Source organism: Lissotriton helveticus, chromosome 8 (genome assembly GCF_964261635.1).
Source record: "Lissotriton helveticus chromosome 8, aLisHel1.1, whole genome shotgun sequence".
NCBI lineage: Eukaryota > Metazoa > Chordata > Amphibia > Caudata > Salamandridae > Lissotriton > Lissotriton helveticus.
In genome coordinates this window covers 1,060,863,514-1,060,888,814 of record NC_136069.1, presented here as the reverse complement: position 1 = coordinate 1,060,888,814, position 25,301 = coordinate 1,060,863,514, and the positions used below count along the sequence as shown (strand labels likewise).

General features: G+C 44.2%; 1 protein-coding gene across 42 annotated transcripts in view; it reads left to right on the top strand.

The window, feature by feature from the left end:
* The window catches only part of MBNL2 (muscleblind like splicing regulator 2), a 564,932-nt gene that overhangs the window by 161,026 nt on the left and 378,605 nt on the right, over positions 1-25,301 (top strand). For 3 of the 42 annotated variants that reach the window (XM_078657947.1, XM_078657921.1, XM_078657923.1), the window contains exon 1: positions 19,719-19,944. The exons of 27 other annotated variants lie outside the window; for them this stretch is intronic. The gene's annotated coding sequence lies outside the window, so the exon portion shown is untranslated. Of the gene's footprint in view, positions 1-19,694; positions 19,945-25,301 lie in introns of those variants that run through there. 12 more of the 42 variants (XM_078657936.1, XM_078657952.1, XM_078657935.1 and 9 more) reach the window with 9 other exon arrangements.

The following is a 25,301-nucleotide window of genomic DNA, read 5'->3' as shown; positions in this document are numbered from 1 at the left end:
TTATATTTACCCTTATAGCTGATGGACTCGCTTGCATACCAACCTGCAACAGAGAAAAGAAATATTGAGGAAATAAAATGCACCGTCGGTGCAGGTATTTAAAGTTTGCTGTGTCGGTCAGTATACTAAAAAGATGTCTTGAAAGGGGCAGAGGAATTGGAAAAATGGGTTGGGGAACATTAAAATAGTGCACAGTATGCAACAGAGTATCAAGCAACATGTTAGTGCCCTGGTCGGAGATGGTAAAATATTAAGTTGATCGCTGATTTTGGCAGTCAGCTGTTGGCCTTACATTTCAGATGTTTTCTGCAAAGTCTCCATACTTCTCTTAGGATGTGCCCCATTGATTGTATTGTTAATAATTTTTCATAGCCTAAAAGGTAGGCCATTGCGGGTTTGGTTAGTCTGGACTCTGGCTCCTTTACAGTGGGCCAGATTATTCTCTTCTGAATAGAATAGCGGGCTTTGCAAAAAAGTAGGAAGTGGATTAGCTATTCTTAGCAGTATTTGCCACATGGAGACTGGCGAATGAGATTGCAATTTTGTTATTAAGCGACAAGTGTACTGCACTGAACCATAAAGAATATTCTCTGTTAGCATGGAATTTGAGATGAGGTACTTGGTTGATTCTTGATTGGCATGAAAATTATTGGCCATGGTACACATTACTTAGATTCAATGATGACCCTTTCTGCGTTTTGCTCCTTGAGTCGGCGTCTTAGCAGATGTTTTACCCGTTGCTTATAAATCTTAGGGCTGGAATCAAAATTTCAAGTTTGTGATGGTTTATGTAATTGTACAATGAGTGCATTTTTGGATAGAAGTGCCTCTCTCCATGATTTGTCGACAATATAGCTGTTGTTACTGACCTTTCTTAAGATGGCGAAGAGCTGAGGTGCCTTATTAGTTATGGCTTTGCTTGACTTGTAGCAAAGATCTACTTAAAAAGTGTGTGATTGTTATTTGAAGAAGCCCCATAATTTGTTTCTATAACAGTCTCTCCAAATAGGCGATTTGTTGTGCTCTGTGGCAAAGGATTTCTTTGATTTTTTTTTTTTTTTTTGCTTGCACCACTGTCAATAGATTGGGATAGAAAATTGTCATGTTTGTTTTGCAAACTGAATGATGCCCTTAGCTGCCTTTTTTGCCTTTGCTAATCAATCTCCAAGGTGGTTTTTCCAGGTTCGGCCACTGTTAGTCATAGATATTTGCAGCTTGTGTTGCAGATCATTCGTTTTTCAAGCATGGAAGGTTTGTATGCTATCATTCTGAACAGGTGCATCACAATATGATCTCTGATTTAATTAGATTGAGCTTGAGATTGTTCGTGATGAAATATCTTTCCATTTTGTTGTGTGCCTGCAAGGCTTTTTGAGACCTGGCCAAGAGAATTGAATCCTCATTTTAAAGAAGGCCATTTTGAGAGGCAGTTAGTAGCTCGGCATACGTGTAGTAAGTGCATAAGTTAAATAGTAGGGGATTGCCAGGATGTAGCCCTGTTTTTCTTCTCTGTTAGAGGCGAATAATATGTTTCTTGTGTCATTCATTCCTACTCTTTCTTGATTATTAGGAGTTGGAATACAAACTCCTTGTGGTTCTCAAATGTAATAGGGACCTACCCAAGCTGCTTGTTAACATGATCAAAGTCTTGGACAAAAATCCAGGAAGGCAGCATGAAGGGTGGTCTGCTGTTTGATGGCAATTTAATGAGCATTGTGTTGTAGGTTAATGAACTGACGTATGGTAGACAGGACTCCACTAAGTCCGCGCCCTGGATTCAGTTTAGTGTTTGCTGATCCAGTACGTTTTTTTTCCTTTCATGTATTTAAGGCTGATTGGTCTATTGAAACTGGTTAGTGAAGCAGTTTTTTCATTCTTAAAATCATATTTTTGTAGGCCTTGCTGAGTGTTTAATGTTTTTGATATCCCTATTTTTAATTGCAGTCTTTAGGTTGGGTTTCAGACTTTTGCTTTCTTCGATGAACCATGTCTTGGGCTGTGTTCTTTGTTTGGAATTTGGTTTAGTCAGTGAGACCTCCCAAATTATTCATGTATCTTTCTTGATCACATGCTAATTATTTTCTATGAAGTGGTTGATGTTAAAGGAATCATTGCAGTCTTTGCTTATATGGTCCAAGGATTGGTGTGTATGTTGAAGGATTTCCATGAGGAAGGTGCCTCAGTCTTCTGGGTTGATGGAATAAAACTGAAGTTTGGTTTTCCCTTGGCGCTGTTCGTCCACTGTCAAGACTTGGGTCTACCACTTACGTTACATCAAGGCATAAATTTAGTGCTGGGGGTGTCTGTTCCAATTTATGGCTGTTTTCAAGGGGAGGCCAGTGGGTGGGGGTGCATGTATGTGTAATCTTTTTTTGATTCAGCTATGGAGGAATTAAAAGAACGGACTGGCAGATCTGGGTGTATTTGATGTAACTATGTTTAATGGGGGAAATTAGATTACTTTTAAATAGAAAGTTTTCTAAAATTGCTCCTTTCATTTCACTTTGAGTAAAAGCATAAGTGAGGATTTGAGCGCCTAAGTTCTTCTGCCTACATGGTACCCTTCATGCTAACTGATCCAAGCTGATTCAGCCCCGGCAACCCCACGATTGGTGTTTAGGATTTTGCAGATGATAAAATCAAGTCCATTTTCCTATGGATGGGTCCAAGCTGATTCCAAACTGAAGTGGCATGGAGTAAAAGAACGATGGATTGAGATGCAGCCCGAGTAATTACCAGTGGCTGAGATTAATTCAAACATTGCATCCATCACTTTTAGTATATTTATGTGTGTTGTTCGAAGTGGGACTGGCATGCCGAGATGTGGATCCAGTGTCCACTCTGCCACTTGAACCAAGCTATACGTGGATGATGAACACTGATACGAGAGAAACCAGTCCTGGGTTGCATATGTTTCAGTTCGGGCTGGACTGCTCCCAGTGAAGCAGGGTCAAGACTGATTTGCATATGGCTGGATTCAAACTGAGGTGGCATTGTTTTCAAAATTCCGATGGATTGAGATATGACCCGAGTAATTACTAGTGGCTTATTCAAGCATTCTGTCCATCACTTTTGTATCCTTTTTTTGTCCTCTTCAGGCATTTCTATTCCCAGGATATCGTTCTCTCTTCCATAAAAAATCATCTGACACATTTTTAAAGGTTTTCTTTGTATCTAATGAAAGTAAGGAGAGCTATCTGCTTAACACAGTACACAGACTGCATTTCTTTAATACATCCTGATTAATCAGGACCAGTAGGGTCGGTTAACATTTTCGTCTGGGGCTGGATTTGAAGTGAACCTGTTTGCATTAATATTTATAAAACTTGGATAGGTCATACTCCTACGTGTCCCTGCTTGGTTTATGGATAAATATGAAGAATGAATTTTATGAAGCATGTCCAAGTCCCTGAATGACAGAGTATACTTTGTGAGTGTACAAAATAATTTGAAAGAAAATCTTTCATAAACATTAGTTAGAAAGCAGTCTGCATCTGATGCTTGATTGCCTTTTAGAGTTTTCTTTGCCAGTCCTCCTTCATCCTATGATGTCTTGGTCTAAATGTTCTACTTTCCTAGTTTGGGGAATTTGTGTGTTTGGTAGATATTCTATCCTTCCCTCTCTCGGGTCATGTTGTAGGGGGCATAATGTTGGATATATGGTCTATAACATTTTTACTTTTGAATGTTCAATTTGATGCTTATTTAAATGCTTTAATGAATTTTGTCCTATTAATCTAAATATAGTGGCATATCCGCTTTGCTAGTTTTCTTAAAATAGGTCCGATAACCAAGTCATTTCTGGTGGCTCAAGTACAATGTTGCAGTCTGGAGGGTGTAAGATGTAGCACCTTAAGTCCCTAAACCAATAATTTCTATCTAACTTTTTAATTTCTTAAATTGCAATTTCGGTAAGGCAGCTAATTACTTCTTCCCAGAGTTGGCTGCCTCTGCTTTGCCCCTAATGACTGCTCTGAAAGTGTCTAAAGTATTGACTGTACCTTTATATTCTCTTTGGTATGTTTCAAGTAACTCTACTGTCCACCCAACTCTTTTCTGTTGACTAATCTCTCCTTGTAAAGTAGTTGTCAAATTTTAATTTACCCCCAAAAAATGGAATGAAGTAATCCATTCTCCTGTTAAACTACAGCATAATGCAAATGGTTGGTCTTTCTGTTTTAGGGCAAACCCACCTCCACTCAGTTCTTGGTCCTTAAAGACAACTTCTCTGGTGCAAGATATTTTTTCATGGGATTGTTTTTGTGCAAGCAATATAGCACCATGGATGCCATGGTTTAAGCAGATAAGGTGAATATCTACTGAAATGTTCCGTGTGTGATTGATCTTTTCAAAAGATGTCTGTTGGTTTTTGGGGCAATCCGATCTGGTGCTCTACTTCTGATGCATGTGCTTGTTTTAGGTTCTTTGACAGGTGAGTTCAGTGTTATTCGTTTACCCGTGATAGATTTAAATCTATATTTGTTACTGTGAATGTGTATATTATCATCTCTTTAATCCCTTAACTGCTGGACACCTCTCCCGATCATGCTGGCTCTTTTTCTGGGGCTGCTTGGAGTAGTTCGATCTTAGGGCTCCATAGCTTTTTTTCCACATCCTGTTGATTGTGAGGGTACTCGGGGTTTGTGGATTCCTCTGCAGGGTACCAAGAAAATTTTTGGGGGGGAGAAAAATAGAAAGAAATTCTCCGGATAAGTCTTTTTTTCCCTAAATATGGCATCAATAAACAGTTTGCTGTGATAAAGTCACAATCTTCTTAACTTTCAGGAACATGCAGTGCTGAATAAAAACCTAAATTTATGTTACAGTTTTGCAATTTTTCAAAAGAGGTAGCCAATTTTTCCAATTTTTTGTGCTCTCAACCTACTTTCAGGTTGTGGTGGAAACATGTGTGAAACCAATGGGTGATCCAAGTATGCTATATATTTCCGAAAATAACCAAAATTCCGAATTCAGCAAGGTGTCATACGTATAGATCCCTCAAAGTTTTCCCACTGAAAATGTGTGTTGAACTAAAGAAATATTAAAAAAGAGTAGGGAAAAACGGCCAATTGGGACAATGTTTCCATCTGTAACTTTTTTGTCATGATGGCTGATTTACAAAAGAAATATACCATGATGTTGCTAGACTCTTCTGTTTACGGGATATTAGGGTTTGTAGGTTCTCTAAGAACCTACGGTACCCTGAGCCAACAACTGAGCTGCACTGTACAATGGTTTTTCATTGTGTAGAGAGTATAGACCAAAATCTATATTACGAAATATGCAGAGTGAAAAATGGGCATCAGGGAATCCCACAAGATATGGAGTTTAGGAGCAGTGGTTAGTTGTGTATCTCTTTATCTGTGGGTACCTGTACCAGTATTTTATTTAGAGGATATCTTTCAAAAATGTTATTTTTATTTTTTAGTCTGCTTACATTTGAAAGGCATAAATGCAGCAGAGAAATCCAATTGGTAATAAATGTTGTACTATTCTATATTCCCACAAGTCTTCGGATACGTCACTTGTGTGGGTAGGCCTAGTGCCAGCGACAGGTCAGGGCCAAAACATAACCTACATGCATCAAATGTTTCAACTGAAAACTGATCCTTTTTTCCCCCAATATGGGTAGCTATAAATGATGGACCCTAGCTCATCTTGCACCTAGGGAAACTTGTCAAACGTGTGCATTTTCTTTGTGCATTATTTTTTTTAACTAGACACCTAGGGGTATGAAGGCTGGGGTGACTTGCGTGGCTCTCACCAGATTTTATTTTTACCCAGAATCTCTTGCAAACCTCCAACTTTGACTAAACAACACATTCCCCTCACATTTCTCTGATGAAAAGTTCCGTAATCTGTGGTGAGGCACATCTTCCATCCACCTGACATTCCCCCAAATGGCCCAATAAAAATGGTACCTTACTTGTGTGGGTAGGCCAGGCCTAGTCCCTGCGACAAGGAATGGCCCAAAACGCAACATGAACGCATCACATTTTTCCACTGAAAACGGACCCTTTTTCCCATGTGTGTAACTGTAGCTTTTGAGACTGGCTCAGCCGGAACCTAAGGAAACCTAGCAAACCTGCACATTTTTTAAAACTAGACCAGGGGGGAGTCCAGTGATGCTTGACTTGCTCTCACTAGGTAATTGTACCATAGAAGCCTTTCCAAATGCCAAAATCTGGTAAGAAAAACACATTTGCTCACATTTCTATGACTGAAAGTTCTGGAATTTTCGGGGAGTCACCAATTTCCTACCACACTGAGTTCCCACATGCCTCCCGCTAAAAATGGTACAATACTTGGGTGGATGGGCCAAGAGACTACGACACAAAAGGCCCTAAAGTGCTACGTTGTGAGATAAGGATAGGGGGTAGCTTTTGTATTTGCAAACCTACGAACCACAGACATATTTGCAAACTAGACAACCAGGGGAGTCCTGGGTAATGTGCCTTGTATGGATCCTCCATGGTTGTCTTACCCACGGTGCTCTGCAAACTCAAACTTTGCCTGAAACGACAAATGTTCCTTCCATTTCTGTAAACTTGCAGCATCCCAAAAATTCTTACCACCCAACATTACCCCATTTATGCCAATAAAAGCGCTGCTTCCCTTGTGTGGCTAGGCCTAGTGCCCACAACATTAATGGATCCAACCGAAGTCAATGGGAGTCACCTGGCGAGGGCTCTTATTGGCCTTTGTTTGAGCTATTCATGTAGCGTGCACTAGGCCTAGTCACACAAGTGGGGCAACCTTTTTATCGCCACAAGTGAGGTCATGAGGAGTAGCAGTAATTTTGTTGATTCCTGTGGGTACCGGAAGTTTCCATCGTAAAAATGGATGGAAAATGCGTGCTCTCAGAGTTTGAGGTTTGCAGAGCATTGTGGGTAAGAAAACGTTGCAGGATCCATGCAAGGCACACCACCCTGCACTCCCCTGGTTGTCTAGTTTTCAAAAATGTCTGTGGTTTGTAGGTTTGCATGGGTGGCATGGCCCCAAATACAGCAGAAACCCCTATTGCTGATCTCTCAACGTAGCGATTTAGGACCTTTTGTGTCGCTTCTTGGCTACCCACACAAATGGGGTACCGTTTTTAATGGGAGAACTGTGGGAACCGAGGGTGGTAGGAAACCTTTGGCTCTCCGCAGATTTGAAGTCTTTACATCACAGAAATATGAGGAAAATGTTGCCTACCAAAGTTTGCCATTTGCAAGGGCTTCTAGGTAAAATTACCTGGTCAGGGCCCAGCAAGTGAGTCACCCCTGGACTCCCCTGGTTGTCTAGATATGCAGGTTTGCCTAGGTGCCGGCAGAACTTGGGCCTAAAATCCACAGCTACCCACATTGCAAAAAAAGATTCATTTTCACTGCATAAATGTGATGTGTCTGTTGTGTTTAGCATTTTCCAATCAAGGGTGCTGGGACCACCCACAAAAATTGTGTTTGCTTTTTATGTTGAGACATAGAAATGCTGGTTGGTTGTCACTTTGGATGGCCCTTACTCAATCGGGACATGGAAGGGGTGCAACCATGCCAGAGATGGAGTAGTCTTCCCCATGGTTATAACAGTGCTCCGTCCGCAGTTATGTTGGCTGCCAGACCATTATCTTCATGGCAAGGATACTTTGTAGCTATTATGACTGAGTGTCCTTACTGCCACAGATATAAATCTGGTATGATGTTTTAAAGTTAATCCACCACTTACACTGGTTGGTTTTAGCAAATCCAGAAATGCTATCTTTAAAGCATAAATACTTATCAAAGGATCTGAATATTGAATCCAAGACTAGTAAAGGTGAGCCATAAAGCCATGTTAAGGCACCAACCGTTTTATGGTCCAGTCACATGCCATTCATGCTCCAAACAAGACTTTCATACCGCCGGACACTGGCCCAATCCAATACATCAGTGCACTCACATCAACATACTGCTGCCCTTCAAGTGTCCATAACATTCAAATGCCACAGGATGGAATCTCAATTCAAGAAAACCTATTAACCAGACATCAGCCACATTGCACACACACACCACAAACAAACCTCTGTAAACACGTGTATCCAGACGTGTTGACATTTAGTGCACCCACAACCTTCACAAATGAATAAACAGTTTGACTACATTTGTAGCACCTGTCAAGTGAATGCCTAAATTTGTAAATTACCGAACGAATGCCGAGTGCACCTTAACTAATGGCTCACATTAACGCCACATGAGGCTCAGGTAGACCTGTTTTACACCCGTCTATAGCACACTTACTGTGGTAAATCCAACTCCTTTCAGTTTGTGGGTACAAGTTGGGAGCATCCGAAAATGCCTTCAGAGGCCTACATTGCTCGAATTGAGTGAGCTTATCTACCTTTGAAACTAAGGCGAACATGCTGGGGAATACGGTATATGTTCCCATAAGAACACGTACTAAACTAAATAGAACTGAGGTTTTTGAAACACAGGGTAGTCATTGAGAATGTAGCATATATCTGATAGAGACTTCTAGCTGCAGATGCTTTACCTTAGATTTAACACCAGGCGTCAGACTGGATCTAGACATTTTTTCGTGAATCACCAGTAGGTGGAATTGTTTGGCTCCGCAAGGCATTGTTGACATTTTCCGCGCTGGAAGTGGCATTTGTCGTGCTTATATAGGCACCACCTAGGTGCGCTGACATCCATTCTTTTCTTTGCACGCCAGTCAGCGTACATCTGGCAAAAGCTACCCCTTAGTCACGTTTTGACAAAGCTCATTTCAAAGTTTTGTCGAAGGCTTACCACCTGGTGTGGTAGAAATGTCATCAAAAAAAGGCTGGATCCAAAGCAGATGGCGCCTGTCAGTGACTGATTTGCACTTAATATGCCTCTGGTGCTCAAACGAGACCATGACCTGAAGGCCTGGACCAAATTTTGCTCCATGCACTCGAAGGCCTTGAGGGAGCGGCCCCTCAAGCTCCTGGAGGTTCGATGTGCGACGCCAGATGCTCAAGGTACCGGTTGAGAGGTAGGTCCTGGGAGGCGGTTGCTAAGTCTGAGGTTGTTGTTGCATTCCAAGTCTACGAGCCGCTCGGGTAAATCTCAGTCCCATAAAAAGAAGTCAAGGCATGCTTCAATGTCTCTTTGGCTGAGGTGAAAAGGTTGCGGGAGCCATAACGTTCCCGCTCACATTCAAGCATTTTGAGAACATGCCCCTTATATCGGAGCAGCACGTTCCCTCTGGCACACCTTCAAGCCTTGGGGGTTTAAGAGGGGCCCTTCCTGGATCCACACCGGCAGCTCCGGTGCCGGTCTGGCCCCAAAGATCCACGGATGGATTTGGATTGCTGCTGGTCGTGCCATGCTGCCCTTTCCCAGTGCTTGACCCTAGGCCGATACTCCCGGCGGGGTCAGTGGCGCTATCCTCATTTGTATCCACGACTCCTACACTGATCCGGAGTACAGTCATCCCACCCTGGCGCCGCCTGGAGCCATGCCTTCCAGACCGGAAACTGAGCCCATTCCTATGGGCTAGGACTCTGGGAAGAATGAAAGGGGTGTATGGACCCTGAGGAATACCAGCCTAATGAATCCTTGAACTGGTGTGAGGATCTGGGTGAAACCAATTGACTTGACACTTCTCCAGATACTGGCATCCTTTCCCCCCTACCATGTCTACGGAGGAGGAAGCTTCATTTGCTACATTGGTTTTGGTGGGCAGCTGAGGTCCTGGACCTTATTTTGCCCTTGTGACAGTCAAGATTACTCTCTTGACGGAAGTGCTTCAACTGGGACTGTCCCTTCCGAACTTCTTGTCCCAGTCAACAAAGCACTTACTGATGTCTGCTTGGGACCTGGTCCAATCCCAACAGGGGCTCCTGTGAACAGGACAATTGCTCGCCACCACCACTATGCTCTAGGGGAATCGTAATTCCTCACTGAACATCCTACCCCGGAGAGCTTGGTGGTCCAAGCATCCACGTCGCATGTTAATGCTGGTGCATTCCCAACTGCCCTTCAGTATTGGGAATCCAACAGGCTGAACAGTTTAGGCAAGAAGATGATTTCTTCCACCAGCCTGGCATTGCAGTAGGTGGACACCCATTGCCTTTTGGGCCGCTACTCCCATCCTCTGTGGGATATGTTACACTGGTGCTGTCAACGGTTCTAGAGGAGACTCTGGCTATGCTGTCTCAGGTTGTTGCTGGCAGGAGAGTTGCAGCTAAGTTAACCTTTTGATGTGGACTAGATCCAACCAATCACTAGGCAGAGCGTTTTTTTCGACAGTTGCCCAGTGAAGCCAAGCCTTGTTGTTTACTATAGGCTTTTCTGGGGCTGTCGAGAATTCACTCCTAGACATGTCCTTTGATGGATCCTGTGTCTTCGGAGATGAGGCGGATTCGGCTCTGAAGCGCTTTAAGGACAGCAGATCTATGGCCAGGGCTTTGGTCCTTTCCAAGGCCTCTCGTCACCCTTAATCCGCCTTTCACACCTTTCGTGGCCACGGAAGGGGCTTTCAGCCGCTTCCTTACCCACCCAGTCACCGCAGTGAGCAAGCTTTCCAGCCTCTGTGTGGGTGTGCACGGTGTACACTGTACCTGCCAGTCCCGTGGGTCAGGTGGGCAGCTGTTGAGTCCGCTCCCCCACTCACTTCCCCCAGCAGAAACAGCCTCCAAACTCTCCTAGTCTGCCCGTTTACTATCATGGGCACCAGGATTCGCCATCACCTGTCCATCTGGCAGTCCATAACATCAAACAGGTCGGTTTTGCAGATTGTCAGAAGGGCTTACTCCCTTAGAGAGTACATGTCCCTCCATGCCACCTACTTATGGCAAGCTGATGGAGGACCACCTGTCTCTTCTCCACCAGGAAGTCATGCCTCTTTTGGCCAAAGGACCCATAAAGAGTGCCAACGCCAGACGTGGGTTGTGGTGGTTGTTCCTGCTACTTTCTGATGCTCAAGAAGGACTGGGACCTTTATTCTATGCTAGACCTGTGCTCTCAACTTCTCCAGTGGAAAGGAGAAGTTAAAAAATTCTCACTCTGCTCAGGTCCTATCTGAACTGGACCTGGAAGACTGGATGGATGCGCTGAACTTGCAGGATCCATATTTTCATATTCTGGTCCTGCCCCTCCACAGGTGTTACTTGCGGTTCACAGTAGGCCATGAGCACTTTCAGTTTGCTGTGCTCCCCTTTGGCCTCACCTGCGCCCCTTGGGTGTTCACGGTGATGGCATTGGTTGCAGCTCATCTATAGAGATCAAGGGTCCGAGTCTTCCACCCTATCTCAATGAATAGCTGTTGAAGGCGGGCTCATCCCTAGGCTATTGTTTCCCACCTCCAGACTATGGCGAATCTCCTTCATTCGCTGGGGGTTCACGGTCAACGTGTCGAAGTCACACCTGACTCCCTCTCATACACTCCCTTTCATCTAAGCTGTTCTGGACACAGTGCAGTTTCATGCCTATCCTCACAAACATTGAGTCCAGGATATTCAGGCCATGATACTGATACCTCTATCGCGGATTTCAATGAGACAGGCTCTGAGGCTGCTGGGCCTCCTGCATCCTGCTGGTGACAAATGCCCTTTGGCATATGCTGGCTCTGCAGTGGGAACTGAAGTTCCAGTGAGCGCAGCACTGGGACACTGTAAAAGATCTGCAGTGGTGATTACCGAACCACGATTGTGTCAGCGGCAAACCCCTCTCCCTTCCCCAGCCAGATCTTACAGTATTGACAGATGCGGCACTCCTGGGATGGGGCGGCCATCTGGGAGAGGTGAAGATCAGAGTCCTCTCGTCTCTGGCAGAATACAGACTCCAGATCTACCTGTTGGAACTCCGGGCAATCTTATTGGCATTGAAAGCCTTTCTACCCTCCATCCAGGGATGGCTAGTGCAGGTGTTCACAGACAACATCACCACCATGTAGTACTGCAACAAACAGGGTGGTGTGGAGTCATGAATCCTTTATCAAGTGACCCTGTGTTTCTCGACATGGCTGGAACAGTAGGGCATATCTCTGGTGGTTCAACATCTGTCGGGTTTTATGAACGCCAGAGTGGACAAATTCAACTGAAGGTGCCTCGCGGATCACCAATGGCATCGCCATCCGGAGGTGTTGCAAGGTCTTTCAGCAGTATTTATATCGGTTCGCCACCGATGAGAAGACACAATGTCAGCAGCTATGCATGCCTCCCATACCACTCCTGCCCAGAGTTTTCAAGAAGATCAGGAACGGCCAGGCCTAAGACATCCTTATGGCTCTGCATTGGGCACAGAGAGTTTAATATCCCGATCTTTTGAGCATGGCCATCAGTTGTCTGATCAGGCTGCGCCTTAGGGAGGATCTTCTGTTGCAGCAGCAGGGGACGGTTCGAACCTGTCAACGCTCTGCCTTCTTGCATAGATTCAGCAGCGACAGTTGACAGCTTTCAATGTTCCTCCTGTTGTCTATGGCACTACCTTGGCAGCCAGTCGTCACCCCACCAAGACTGTTTATGCCTGCTGTTGGGCAAAATTTGTGGCATTGTGTACAGAAAGACAAATTGGTTCCCTTTCTGCCCCCCTTTCTCAGGTTCTCCTGTTCTTCCTTTCCCTTGCCCAGCAGGCACTGCTCTGGGCACTCTAAATGGCTATCTCTCTGCCATTTCAGCTTTTCTGCGGTTGCCTAATCAGCCATCCCTCTTCAAATACCCTATTGAGAATAGGTTTCTGAAAGGTTTACATTTGTTTCCACCTTCTCCAATTTAATATGACCCAGTGGGATCTCAGACTCTTACTCATTTTCCTTATGTGCTCTCCCTTTGAGCCCCTGCACAATTGTCCTCTCAGACTCCAAACCATCAAGATGGCCTTCCTGGTGATAACAACATCTGCCCAGAGGGTAAATAAGGTTGGGACCTTGTCATCCAAGCCTCCTTATCTTAGCATCTACCCAGACAAACTGGTGCTTCGCACAAGAGCTGCATTTATTCCAAAAGTGGTCACTCCATTTCTCAGAAGCCAATCCATCACTCTGCATTCTTTTTACTCTCCGCCTCATCCCTCCAAAGAAGAGGAGCGACTTCACCGTCTGGACCCAGAAAGAGCATTGTCATTCTACCTTGTTCGCACACAAGCGTTCGTGTGGACGATCTACTGTTCGTGGGGTATGTGGGAGCGTCGAAGGGATGGCTCATACAGAAAAGGACCCATATTGTGATGGCTCGTACACTGTCGCCAAATGTGATACTCATTGGCTTAAAAGCAACACCCTGAGGGTTTGCATGCTCATTCCATCAGAGCTAAAACTGCGACAACTGCATTAGCTTGCATAGCTCCTGTCCTGGACATCTGCCAGGCAGCCATGTGGGCTTACCTTCACATGTTTACCACACACTACTGTCTAGACATACCAGTCGGTAGGGATTAGTACTTTGCCCATTCCGTCCTGCAGGACTTCCTCACATGAAATTTGTCCGCAGATCCACCTCCGAGGAGGTATTGCTTGGGTGTCTATTCTAAGTTAAGGAACCTGCAGCTATAAGTCTCTATCAGATGAACAGGTTACTTGCCTTCGGTAGCTCCCAATCTGGTAGGTACTCTATCTAGCAACAGATTCCTTACCGACCCACCCATACTCCCCGCTCTGCAAATGGATTTCTAGGTCCCTAGTTTTCCACACCAGTGATCAGTGTACTTCGTGGCTCTGCGCTTCTGGCGTTCAGAGTTGCGAAAAGTAACTGACATCAGTGCGCCTAGGTGGCACCTATAGAAGCACCACGAGCGTCCCTTCCGTCGTGGACGACTTCAATGGCACCACACGGGCCCGAACAATACCATCTACTGGCACGCAGAGGTACTTCTCATGAAAGAATTTCCTCATCCAGTCTGACTCCTGGGGATAATTCCAAGGTAAGGAATCTGCAGCTAGATAAGAGTCGCTAAGAGATAAGGCGTTAACAAATGTAAGTAACTTGTTTGTCATATTCATTGTTCTGTGCAGTGCTATGACTGTAATGCACTTGTCATACAGTAAACTGAACATATGCGAAGTTTTGATGGAGTATGAGCATGGCAAATAGGACAAACGTTTTACTCCTATGTTTAGTGTTGGCTGTAATGTTATGATTTTTTTGTAAAGCGCACTATCACCCAAGAGCATATACTGTCGCCGATGCAAGAGCAGTCAGGGCTGATCCATGGATTAACCTAGTTGAAAAGCCAAGTGCCATCACCTTGCAGGAGGGATGTCTGTACCATAACCAGGTAATGAAATTTGAAAAGATACACCCGTGCCGGTTTTGGAAGCTTACACCTTGGATCCATATCACCCGCCTGGAAACTTAGTCTAAACGTGCTACCCAAACCACCCCACTTTTTCCTTTGCAAGTGTTTTTTAAGCAAGGGTGGGAGTGCCACACAGAGTACTTGCTGTGCCATTAGGGCTGGTGTCTATATGGGGTCTATCTGATAGCCAGCCTCTCCGAGGTGAGAGCGCATTACATGCTTGAGAAGATGTGGGCCTACCTAGCGCCTAGAAAACTGCTTGCCTACTCAGAAAGCGATGGAGATTGGCTGACCCTGCAGGAGGAGAGACTTTCCAGGCAGAGAGGCCCAGCTGTGTTCTGATGTGTTTATTTTTAATATATATAAAGCAATAAATTGGAAAACTGAAAGAGTTGGAAAGGATTAAGGAACATGCAAAAAAGGGGGTTCTCAAGTGTAGGGAAATGAAAGGAAATTCAGAGGGGAAAAAGAATCCCCAAAGAAAATCATGGGACATGTATTTACAAAATTATATGTAGGACTGATAACAAATAAACCGTCTTCTTAACCTGCATTGTGGAAGGCAGACCAGGCCCATTCAGGGGAAAGGAAATCTCCTCCCCCTAACTCTAAATGCAGCCCTGGCCTATTCAGCCCAGCCCTGACTCATCAGACTCTCTGGAGCCACAGCTCCTCCCCAGCCCGTCATCCAAAGCCAGACATGCAATACACAAACCTAGCAGAGGAACACTGGATGGCTAGGCAACAAAATACCTACTTTCTTAAAGTGGTATTTTCAAACACAGAATGTAAAATTCACCCTCACTAAAAGATGCATTTTAACATTCTGAACAAACTCCCCATTCTATCCTATGGGAACAGGGAGCCTTGCAATAGTGAAAAACAAAATTGGCTGTATTTCACTATCTGGACATGCCACACACTCAAGGGCATGTCCTACCTTTCACATACACTGCACCCTGCCCACAGGGGTACCTTGGGCCTACCTTAGAGGTGACTAATATGTAAGAAAGGGAAGGGTAGGGCCTGGCAAGTGGGTGCACTTGCCAAGTCGACATTGCAGTACCAGACTGCACCTAGGCTGTGCAATGGCAGGCCTGATTTACATTTACAGACTGCTTATGTGGATGGCACAATCAGTGCTGCAGCTCACTAGCAGCATTTGATTTACAGGCCCTGGGCCACACAGTACTAGGGACTGACTAGTAAATCAAATCAGCCAATCATGGAAACACCAATCCATAACAACAATTTACAACAATTTACAAAGGGAGCACTTGCTCTTTGGCACTGAACAGCAGTGGCAAAGGGCCCAAAGCATTTAGACCAGCAAAACGGAGTCCAACATACAGCAAAACACAGGAGGCAAAGGCAAAAAATGCAGGGGAGACCCAAACAATACCCTTGCAGGCATAGAGTGACGCATAAATTATGCAAAAAAGGAGAGAACTCTGGGTAGTTCCCAAGTTTAGGTGGAAGGCAGCTCCTGTATAAAGCTTTTGTCATTTTACAGCTCGGCGAGGATAGCACTGTGCTAATCCTATGCTTAAAGACTTTGCTGTATAAATGGCAAAAGACTTTGTCCATATCTATCTCAGCGTGGATAGTACGGTGCTGAACTGAACTGTTTACTCCGGTGTGGTGGAAGCTGCAGGAGCCCCTAGGAGCTGTATACGAACCTGCCCGGCTTGCGGAAACTGGCGTATCCCGTGTCGGCTGACCGGAGGAAAACGCCGGATATTCTGCGGAGGTAGGAGCAATTTGAATTCCTAGTGGGGAGTGTGCGCGGCGGCAGGGTTGGGGGGCACTGCTTCGATTGCCCGACGACCGCTTTCCTTAATCTGCTTAGTGAAAGAAACAACCACAGCTTTGGCCACAATGTCTGCCGACGGGTTGCGCAATAGAGAGGAAGCAGCTAGTTCCATGTTTGCCGATTCCCCGGCTGGGTACATTAGTTTGCATCAATTTCTTTATCAGTTCATCATAAAATGCAAAAAATCAATTTTTATAAAGACAAAAATTTTTTTCGTAAATAGTGTAGACAAAGAAAAAACATAATAAAGTGCATGTGAATCATATCTATATACAAAACAAGGTTACTACAACTAGATACATAATTCAATATACCCCTGGAAGAAAATAAGGATACCCACATCCACACACATACTCAATAATCCAGACATACTCATTCTAGCTACATACACTACCACTCCAAATGAAACAAGGAAGTAAACTCATGAATACAGGTCTCCAAGATCAATGTGAGACCCCGCACTTGGTCGACGCGCGTTTCGGCGGCGCAAGGCCACCTTCTTCAGGACCACTTCCAATAGAACAACCCAATTATCCAGGGGATATAAAATAACCGTCTGATATAGGATTAGGTATTCATTTAGTTTATGACTTCCAGTGGATGATCCCTTTGTCAGCAGTTGCTGAGATCTAATAGGGTTACTGTGGTTACTTCATGCAACACGATTCTTGACCTTTTTTTTTAAAGTTGTACCACTCTATTATATAGTAGATATATCCACAGAGTCTTGTCCATCCAGTATCTAATTAGGCTTTCCTGATTTTTTGTGGGGGTACGCCAGCCAACCTTTTTCAAAGTCCTCACTTCGGTAGGATCTCAGTAATGGCGTGTCCGTCTCCTGGTTCACTCCGAACAAAGGGCCAAGTGTCAAACATGATATTAGGATGGTTTGAAACAGAAAAATTATCGTGGCACATAACGACAAAACATACACTTTTTTGATGCTTTTAAAAAAAAAATATTTAAATATATTTATATTTATTATATTTACATATTTATTCAAAACGATGCCTACAAGAATTTATGCTTGACATTTTGCAGTTCTTTTGTAAAAAGCTGCTAAAAGTAACTCGTTGCTTTCTATGATGTGATTTGCACTAAAATAGTGTCATTTCCTGTTTACACACGTTATATGCCGCCCCTTCCTGTGACAACGCGTCATGTGATCAAGACCCGAGTGGGGGTCGAAACACGTCATGGCGGACTGGCTGGTTGGAAAATAAAGCACAACTTATTGGCACTTAAGTTTGGGTCCACTTTTCGTCTTTTTGCCCAGGAGAGGCAGCTACAAACGGTGATTTGGAAGCACGTGTGTGTATATATATGTATGTATATATGTGTGTATATATATATATACATACTTTTTGATTTTGTATAGAGGAAATGTTCTAGCTAAATGGACAAACTGTGGACCCCTTTGGTGCTCATGATGGCCCCCGGCCGTCATGAGTCACGGTGGGCGTGTGCGCACGGGGGCTGTCCGAACCACGCCCAAGAATGGAATGTCCAGCACTGTGGCAGAATTCACGCCGCAGCCAAGGTGTTATAAGAAATTGGGTATGTTTACAGTACAGAGCTGGCAGAATAACAGACACACACACTGGTGTTTTTGTGGTAATAATACATATATTGACTGACATGAATTATGAAATATTTGTGGGAAGTTATCCTACTATATTATGTTTATATCTCATACAACATGACAAGTCTGTCTTCTAAACCAAAATGAAATGCATAGTATGGAATGCTTATTAGTCCTTCTACCATGTCTACAGTTTATCATGTTTGGCTTTCTATAGAAAGTAGGGTACTGTTGAACTTAGTTGTTGTGGCTTTGACAAAGACCCCGAAGGTCGAAATCCTTCAGCCTGAATAAACTTTACTACTGAAGAATGAGGAGTGAGCATGTCTTCTTGCATGGTAGCCCAAGTGTTCTTGGTATTTATATATGCCCGGCATCGACCCCGTGAGGTGGACGTAGTCCGGAGGAAGGCAGGAAGCTATTTGGGAGATGTGTATATATATATATATCAAAACAATACCCTTGCAGGCATAGAATGACGCATAAATTATGCAAAAAAGGAGAGAACTCAGGGTAGTTCCCAAGTTTAGGAGGAAGGCAGCTCCTGTGTAAAGCTTTTGCCATTTTACAGCTCGGCGAGGATAGCACTGTGCTAATCCTATGCTTAAAGACTTTGCTGTAAAAATGGCAAAAAACTTTGTCCATTTCTATCTTGGCGTGGATAGTACTGTGCTAATCCTATGCTTAAAAACTTTGATAGAAAAGCAGACATTTCAGGCGAGCAAATGTAGTGTCGCTGGTGTTGAGGGTGCTCTATACAGGAGCTGCCTTCCACTTAAACTTTGGAACTACCCAGAGTTGTCTCCTTCTTTTTTGCATATATATATCTCCAGAATTTAAAGGTTGATGGGGGTTGTTGTTGTTTTGAAAGTTTTCCCTGCCCCAGTAACCCTATTTAAGCATGGTAGGGGGAGGCGACTTGTTTCTGAAATATGTGCATTTGTAGCCACTGACTAATAATTCTGGGAAATAATCTGGGTTGGTGGGGGGACAAAAGGCTGACGCTCTCTTGCTTAAAACCAGATTAACTACTGAGCGAGGATACACGAAATTATATTCATGCTAGGACAGCCATAGATAGCATAGGAAAACACTAGCCACTCTTTAATGTTGGAATAAGTTAACTGAAAGTAGTTTCAGCAAGCTGTAGTAGTTCTCATTTGATTGTATTGCCGAAAGTACAGATACAGAGATCATTAACATGTGTCATGTACAATTAACCTGCAAAATGTTATATGGTGCATTTACTCCGCTAATCCTCTGTCACAGCAATGACTAACTTTGTTCAAATCAAAATCAATAAAAATGTTTAAATAAAACATGGAAGTGAATAGGCTGTAATGCAGAATGAGCTACTAATGCGACTACTATGTTAACACTTGTTTCACATTGGATCATGTTCATCGCATGTACGTTTGCGACATTCATAGCAAGCGAACATGTGAACGATCAAGGGTTGGGTGAACTGACTTTTACAACACTTGTGATCTTAGAAGTTCGATTCGGACTTCTTAGAAAACTAGAAATTAGAAACCTCGCTGTGCGCAGATTAAAGAAGGCTGGTGCCCTCCGCCGATCTTGCAGAGCTACGAAATCCGCCGGGGGTAGCAGGATATAAGTTTCTTCCTGACATCAGGGATGCTACCGCACATCTTAAGTTTAGAGGATTCATTTTGCACGAGAATCATGCGTTAAATCTAGCGCGTTGTCCGATATAGTGCACACTCTACCAGTCAGGCATAATGAAGTAAGCAGCTATACAGGCGTTCCCTACAGAGCTCTGTGCCTCCCCTCTTCCAAAGGATGCGAAAGCGGTATACAAATACAACAGTACATAATTATTCTATCTACGTCCATGGCATCAGTGTGGCACAAAACCGGCTGTGCATGCTGTAGGAAGTTAATATTCTCTGCGTGGTAACTGCGCTCGTCTAAGGGAGGGTCTTTTCCCCGGCACGGATGCTGGGTTGTTTTTACGCCTACATCTTCTAGGTTACTCTGCCTGTCATCCAATTAAAGCCGGTTTAACGCGGGGTTACACGCGGCCGCTCCATTGGCTGCTCGGCGCCGGGCGGGGTTTGCCAGCAGGAAGGGCTGCAGTCCTACGGCAGGAGAGTTGAGGCTGCTCCTGTGCTCCGCCGTTTGAAAGACAACCCCACGGATGAGGTGAAAGGCAGATAACGCACCAAAATATCAGGCGATGCTCATCATGTTCTTGAACTGATATCCGCGTGGCGGACACGATGCGGATACGTGACCCGGCGGTGGCGCGCGCGGGCTGCGGGAGGCGCGGAGACTAGCAGTTTTACGAGGTAGGCGAGCGTGTACGTTTTGCTGAATGTTGAGTTTGCTGCAGTGTGCTGCATACCATGTGCATGGCAAGTCAGGAAATGAAGCCTCTCGTCACGGGTGCAGGAGTCCCCGAGCTCTGGGTTTCCTGCTGCGTCCAAGTTGGCATGCAAATGAGCACGAACCCCCTCATTTCAAGCAATTCAAAACATGATGATAAACTTTCGCGTCAGATTTTAGAATGGCGGAGCACTGTTCTTAAGCTGTATATATATTTTTTAATGTATTTCTAATGATAACTATTCGCAGTCGTCAGTACAGGCGTCGTTTGTGCCTTTTGAAATTGCTTGGAGAATTGTGAAAATGTTTTAGAGCATGTGATGTTTGCTTAGAGACTGTTTGCAGCGCCATACTTTGAGTGTTTGTTCTGAATATGATTAAGAAGATGCGAGCAGGGCATTACCGGCTAGGGTTGTGAGGGCGTCACATGGGCTGTCTGGTTCACGCAGACATTATTTTTTTTTTTAATTCTGTTTTGAAGTTTATAAGCAGGAACAGTATCAAACCTGGGCTTGGCCATGTTATTGCTGACTGCAATTATCTGTTCTTTATGCATTTTTAATGAGAGCGCACAGCCAGCAGGATGATTTAATGAGCCCAGGCTGGCTTTCAGGACGCTGCTTTCGCCGTGCAGACCACCGTCAACAGGAAGCAGACGCAGGAGGGTTATGTGGAACGCGCCCGCCGAGGAGCAGGAGGGAAGGGGGTGCTTCGGGGTGATGGCCGTCGCTGCCCTTCCTGTTCAGAAGGCCTTGCTGCTGGCCCTGAGCGCCAGATATCACATTAAATACACGTGAAAGCAATTACAAGCAGGAGCGACGGGTCTGGGCTACTAAAATGCACAATGAAGGTTAAATTCGCGACACAGGGCTGCGACTTGCATAAGGAAGCTATTCTTTGTTTCAGTGAAAATTTTAAAAGAACTTGCAGCTGCAGTCATTTGACAGCCGTCACTCGCCGTGGCTTTGAAGGCTACTATTGTGCGAACAGTGTAGGGGTAAACAATTAGTAAAGCGGCGCTGTATGGCTTGGACTGGTCTTTAAACTATTATTTGCGGTCGAGAGCTGTCAGTCCCTAACTAAGCTCCTGTCGAGACATCTCGCCATGTGGATATGACGCTACTTAGGGTAGGCCAGGTTGCACGTGTTGATGTGTTTAATGTGTTCCTCCGAATTCAGGCGATTACATATTTGAAAATGTACGGAAGGTTAGAGGGAAATTCGTAAATGCTTTGCAGTGCTGCCAGAAAATAGAATGCGATTTTATCCTGACTAAAAAAGGGTTTGTTTAGAGTAATCCTGCATAGTACACTTTCTGTAGACCCCTCGTGGAAGTGTCACAGGAAGCCAACCTTTAACTTTCTTGAATTTTCATTCATTTACCACAAATCATATGTTTAAAATCCTCAGTGTGATTGCTTATTAAAATGCCTCTGCGATTAAAATAACACATTAGTTCTAAAAAGAAATGCTCGCCAACAAGTCATGATAGCCTGTCCTTGGCTTACTGCGTGTCTACAACTAATACCGGTTTATCTTCACATATATCAGGCATACATGAGTATTTTATCATGAGTATCTATTATATCCGTTAAGTAGGTGTTTCTTTTATATTCAGGTAAAGTGTTTGACCAATACAAATAAAATAACTTCTCATTGTAAAATAAAAAAAGTTTTGATAACTGATCAACTATTTATATACAGTAATTGGTTTTACAGTTTTTAATGACTCATTTGATAGCCAGTGTGCAAAAATGGATGCATGACATACGATAGCTTTCCATGCCAGGGTGAGTTTATCTGAAGGGAAGGTATTGATTGACCATTGATTTATTATAGGCTATGTTGCTAATTGAGAAGCTTTCTTAAATATACAAATAAAGTCCACATTTGTAAAGCGCACAATCACCCGTAAGGGTCTCTAGGCGCTGGGGGCCGTCGGGAAGATTAAGCGAGCTATTGCCCAGAGTCACATGGTGCTGGGCTAATCTGCCGCCGGAGCCGGGGATCGAACCGTGATCCCCAAATTCCAGCGTCAGTCGCCCTGGCCGCGGTGCCACACCTCTCCCACAAATGACAGTAGCCCAGTGACAACAGTTGGAAATTTTGTGGCAAACAACCTGGTAGTACAATAGTGAAATTTCTGCCTTTTACTCTACCTTCCTCAATAGATGCTTGTCGGGTTAGCGTACTTACCTGCATATTTTCGTTCCACTTACTGTGGGATCCCTCTAGTTGGTCGACATCTCTTGGCCTTCCCCAAGAACTCTTGTGTATGTGGACGGTGCAACATGTGAGCTTTAGTTCTGTGCTTTGCTATCACAGAACCCTTAGGGAATTGAGTCCTAACACCCTCCAGCATCGCCCATCTATGATTGATGTGTCCGATTCTCCGTAGCTGTGGGTCACTAATGGTCTAAACGTTTTTCTCATTGCATCAAATTTCGGCTTAAGTCCCACCCCTCTCCTGTAGATTCCCAGTCGTTACTTGCATGGCTTGTGATTCTTTGGCGTTTACAGCACTTGTTTGGATAGTCCACATTTCTTGCAGACCCCCAAGCTTTACCACAAGGGCAGCGTTTGGGTGAGAGGTGTGGGACTCCTTCTGTTTTCAATGCTAAATGGCTTGTTTTAATAAGTGTCAAATCTAAATTGCATTCCTTATCCTACACCTAGCCCTACATGATATCTCGGAGAGGCACAGACAACCTCTTTTCTGGCAATGAGGAGAGCAAATGAGGACGCCTCTGTGGGGACTATTGAAAGCTTCTTTTCCTGTTCTGCCATAGAAGCGGAACAAAGCCCCAGAGAAGCTAATCTGACTTGCACATGCATGTAGCTCACAGGAAGCTGTGGTTTATACTGCAAGGCTACAAAAAGACATGCTTCAAAAGGACATTTGCAGTCTTTCTTGCTGTTGTCTTTTAGTAACATTCCATCCAACCATCCTGTATAATAGAATTTTTGACACAACTCCTCAGGAACTTGCTGGTATATTTTTCACATAGGGCAGCTCCGCTGCAGTGTAAGAATCCTGCTTGAGCCACCAAATGCTGTGGGGTATCGGAAATGCTCTAAAAATATAACAGTTAAGTTGGTTTGGGGAACAAATAAGCATGCCATTTGCTCAGGCTATTGAATTACATTTCTTATTTAGTTTCAAGAGTTTGTTTCAATTATCAAAAACTGAAATAAGGGAATAATCTGGTGTGCATGGAGAGAAAAAGATTCATAGTATAGTCTTCCCTTATCTTGTGTCCACATGTGTAGTTCAGATCTATGCATTGTTTATAATAATTACAGCTTTCAACGTGATCTGTGTTGTAACTGGAGCAAGCACAGTCTTTTGTATGTAGAGTAAAATCAAGTTTGGGAGAGGTGGCTGGCAGTGCTGGATCGAAATTTTTGTAGTTCGGTCTGTTAAGCAGGTCTTTCCACTATAACATGGCAGAGGAATTGTTGTACTGCCGTTTTTATTTGGGGTTATATAAACCTTTTTACTGGTGCACCAACTTTCTATTTGTGAATGGAGCAAAGGCTGACGACCTCTCTTTAGTAAGCTTATCTTTGGACCAACTTCTTTCACAGCCTAGAATCTCCCTAACCCACGACTGAAAAAAAGTGAGTCACTTGGGGTTACACAGTCACTGAGCTTTCTTTCACTCTCAAATTTAATGCCGTGGCTAGAAGTATTAATTTGCAGCTCCCTGTGGTATGGAAACTTTACAGCTCTTTAAATTGGTTGAGTCCATTGATTGAAGCCAGAGGATCGTTCTCCTCAGCATTGCGAGGTGAGAGCGTATTAATAGATGTCAATTCTCGTGGGCACTGACTCTTGACGAGGTTTTTCGAGAATCATTTTTTAGAGTGGTTGAGACCTACTGTTACAAAATATAGGGGCACATTGGGTCCTACCTCACCCCCTCATTTTAATATTACCTATGTGAGGGTCATGCATCCAATTTTCTGGGCCTACTCATATGCAATCTTTACACCTTACTGGCCCTGCAACCTCCAACTTCCTGGGATGAACCTGTGTCCCATGCGCCTGCTATCCTTGACAATCTTATGTGTGGATGTGTACACAATGTGACACATAATGTGGCATCAAGGTGTTCCTGATGCTTAAATTTAAATTTAATTTAAATATACTTCTTATTTTGTTCTTTCCTAGGTACTGACCAGGAGCGGTTACAAATATGCAGCTGTAGCCAGACTTGGGGTATACAGGTTTCTGCCCGCCCTGATCGATTATGAGGGTATTTTTAATTCACTTATCACGTGCACCTTATCTTTTAGAATTCTGGTCCTGACGAAGCGCCAACGACCCCTAAGGCGACGCAGGCGCGAAACATGTTGACCTTTGTCCTTCTATACCCAGGCATAGTATGCCACTGGGGCTAGATTTCATTTAGCAGTTGAGTCTGCTCTGGGTACATGATTGAAACAATTGCTGCATGGTTACCCAGTATGATGTTCACTTTACACTTGCACGCACCCTTTATTTCCCTCTTTTAACCCACTACCCCACACACCCGCATGCACCATCCGGCAGTCCTATAAAAGATCTCCGATAAAGAGTCCCTTTGGGGGGCCCGTAGGGAATTGCAGCGCCGGCCCTACGAGGAGCAATTGCCCGATGATGAAGCATGACATCTTTCCAGGTGTGTGAGGGCAACAGAGGACACAAAATGGTTTCCCCTTTACATATTTTTTGTGGGTTCCCTTACCTAAGGATTCTCTTTCTTTTACTTTCCTTTCCTCACATATGGGTGACTTTTGCACCCCCTTGCATTTGGTGACTTTCAGCACCTTGTATTAGGAACAGTGTCCCCTTTTTGGTAATTAATATGGAAACTGCTTTCCCATGTGAAGATGATCCACAAACTTGAGGCCATTGGAGATAGCACTTCTATATTATTACAATATAAGTTACACTGGACTCGCAAACAATCCAGCCGGTTGCAGAGGCTCCACAACAAGGCTGACCGCATATGCTAGGGCCTTTGGATGACAGACCACATTAGACCTACCACGAAAGCACGTCTCTAGCCCCCACTGAACGAGAGAATCAACTTCAAGGTTCTCTGTACTATCCACAATGCATATTGAGGAAAAGGGTGACATATCTACGGAATCTGAGCCGCATTGGGCCACGCATTTAACAAATCGCCATCTGATCACCCGCAGAGTCTTTGAATGGCTGAAGCATGTAAGAATTACACTTGGAGCCTAAGACTGTGGAATGCCCCGAACCAAAGCTTGAGCTTTGAGTCAAACTACTTGTGCTGCAGGAAAAAAACCTGAACATGGCCCCCAC